We start from the raw sequence: 3,224 nt of genomic DNA on the forward strand, positions 1-3,224 counted from the left end.
TCAAAAAAAAAAAAAAAAAAAAAAATTTTAATTTTTTGTAGAGTTGGGGTCTTGTCATGTTGCCCAGGCTGGTGCTGAACTCCTGGTCTCAACAATCCTCCTGCCCTGGCCTCCCAAAGTGCTAGGATTACAGGCATGAGCCACCACACCCAGCTGACTATCTTTTTATATTAGGTTCCACGGAACATTTTCCAACTAACTTTCATTAGAAAGTTCCTCTGTCCTAAATGCCAAAATATTTGGTTCTTCAAAATCCACAACTTTTTTTCCAAGGCAAAATTTAAGACTAGCTTCCCTTCATACTTTTAAAAATAGATGATCTATATTAAATCTTAGGAAGTAAGCAGATGCATCTACACAGGGGAAGAAAAAGGAATCCTTTCTACCCTATACATTCACAATAGTGTTTGATATACTAAACAATTTGTCTATGTCACATCTGCTTTCTCTCTCCATGCTATTGTGGTTACCTTGTGCCACATAATATTTAAAAATTTCAACAAATAGATGTGTCAAATTAAAAACAAAGCATCAAACCTATCTCCCTTGCCCATCTTTTAAAATCAAAGGGAAAAACCCTAGGGCATCATAACAGGAAACTAAAAACATCTTGATAAAACAATGAGATGTTAGCATTTTAGGAGAGCAGAAATATTTTAATAATTTAGTACACAAATTTATGTCAACACTCATGTGGATGAATATTTTGAAAAGCAGAAAGCTTTCAAGAACTGTGAGCCACTGGGTGCAGTGGCTCACACCTGTAATCACAGCACTTTGGGAGGTGGAGGCAAGAATTGCCTGAGCTCAGGTGTTCAAAAACAGCCTGGGCAACTTGGTGAGACCTCGTCTCTACAACTAACCTATCAATCAATCAATCAAATTAGCTGGGCCTGGTACCGCGTGCCTATAGTTCCAGCTACTAGGAAGGCTGAGGCGGAAGGATCGCCTGAGTCCAGTTCCACTGTACTCCAGCCTGGGTGACAGAGTAAAACTACAACTCAAAAAAAAAAGAGCTGTGAGCCAACATTTCACACGGAAAACTTTTCTCTCACTGGGAAGCCAAGCCAATGTAATTTCAATTCAAAGGATGATTCTGCAAAGGAAGCCTAACTGATCCTGACCCTACAACCCTGATCAAATCCTGGGACAGGACTTACAACTGGAGACTTGGAGGAAAAAAAAGTTTGAAACAGACCCAAATGTAAAGGATAACAATTAACTGAAAAAAAGAAATTCAATTTCTAATACTTCTATAAATATGCAAGAATACTTTAAAGAGAAATAAAACAATTTTAATGACTATTACCCAGGGACAAATTTTAAGATCCCTGGAACAAGTGCATCTTCCGATTTTATGGAAGTATCAGTTCTCAATAAATAAACTGTTTCTTAACACCAACTGGCTTAGACAAACTGCACAATGCCTGCCTGCTCTAATGAAGAACAGGTACAACTGAGAGGGCATGCCTTTATCCTGTGGTTATTAAATTCTTACACCAGAAGTTTCAAAGCGGAATCTGCAAATTCTAACAAGCCCAGTAGTTGGTCCACACATCATCTTAACAATCAGATTTCTAATCATTCTTAAAAAATAGAAAGATCTGGTAATGCTAAGCCTTCTCTCCTACACAACAACCCACTGGAGTTTAGGGGTGGCTGCCGCTTCAGAAGAGGCACGTGCTTCTCAGTACACCAAGTCTTCACCTCCCTTACTTAATTCTTAACTGTCTCACTGCCTCAGCCCCCACAGACATTTGAAGTTTTTATCCCATTCTATATACTTCTTACTATTCCCGACTGTCAAATACTAGACACTCTGATATACTTACTTCTCTTCCCCTCTGATTATGATTTATTCTGTATTCTTTTTGTCTTTCTCTAATCTGTTCATAAAACGCCCACATTACTGTCTCGGGGTGCAAAGACATGAGATTAGTGCTAATCTAAATCCGTAGAACCAACTACTGAGAACATTAATATCAAAACCCTAAGAAATTACTGATAACATGTATGGTCTCATCCATCGCCTTTCAGCAAAAACTGTCTCTGCAATAACACTTCGCCTCAACAATTTGTATTTTCTCTGTATCTCTCCTTCAGCTCAAATAGAGTCAAACCACAATCACCTGTATGAGACACTCTCAAAATTCAACCTTTGGCTCCTCTGCAGTTCCAATCTTTGCATTAGAATACCATGTTGTGCCGGATTCTATGGGTCCACAGCAGTCACATGACTTGGTTAAAGGCGATTATTGCATGTGGCCTCCACTTCACACAACTATGCAGACATGGTTGGTACTCTACCTCGTTTCTAAGTAAATCTTCTGACTGCTCTGCCCTGAAATAATACTGCCATCTACTTCAGTAAGCTGAATTTCTCATTCCCCACTTATACAGTGACAGTGGGATCCCCTACCTAAAAACTACAGAACAATCCAGTTCTCTGCACACAGCTCCTCTCACTCACCTACCGTCACTGGAACTTCTCACCAGAGAATCTAGAGTTATGGGATGTGCAACACCCTCCTCCCCAGAACCAGGCCCCACCTCACCTTAGCGGTGAACAGCAAAAGTGTACTACAGTATTAAAAGTAATAGAACGATCTCTTTTTCTCTCTGACCCCAAAGGGACTAGAACTGAACGGAAATAAAAATGAAATGGAGAGAAGGAGACGTACCGCAGATTGAAACCTCGGTTGCTCTTCCTGGAATAAGAGAGAAAAAAAAATAGAAAATATAGAAGTTATTTTTACACTTAATATTCAATAATAAGAAAGAAAATGCCGGCGGCAGAGGAAGCGGCGGGTGGGGAGTCAGCCCGACACCCCTTCCTCCCTCCCCACCCTCAGCGGGATCCGGCGGCGGGGCAGGGGGCTCCCGAGCGCCGCCCCTCCTTCCGGGATCCGACCCGGGCCAGAGGAGTCCCGAGCACGACCTCCTCCCCTCAAACCCGGCTCGGGCATCTGGGCACTCCCCACCCCTCTCCGCCCTCCCTCGATCCCGACGTCCGCGGGTCACGGGAGAAGGGGGTCGCGGACCCAAGGGGCAGATCCTGGGCGCCGTCCCCTTCCCAGGATCCGGACAATGGGACCCAGGGCGCCCTCCCAGCCCTGTCCCCCGGATCCTGAGCGAGCGGGGTGGGAACGGGAAGTCGCGGCACCCCCGTCCACGGGAGGAGGTGGGGTTCCCAGAGGCGCGTGTCGCTCCCCGCCACCTCCAGT

At 44.0% G+C, this 3,224-nt stretch overlaps 1 protein-coding gene across 1 annotated transcript in view; it reads right to left on the reverse strand.

Moving 5' to 3' along the window:
• Positions 1–3,224, reverse strand: part of MAX (MYC associated factor X) — a 25,883-nt gene that overhangs the window by 22,098 nt on the left and 561 nt on the right. The gene's annotated exons all lie outside the window — the stretch shown is intronic.

Source organism: Carlito syrichta, unplaced genomic scaffold, assembly GCF_000164805.1.
Source record: "Carlito syrichta isolate Samal-C Ts95f unplaced genomic scaffold, Tarsius_syrichta-2.0.1 Scaffold305593, whole genome shotgun sequence".
NCBI classification, from domain to species: Eukaryota; Metazoa; Chordata; class Mammalia; order Primates; family Tarsiidae; genus Carlito; species Carlito syrichta.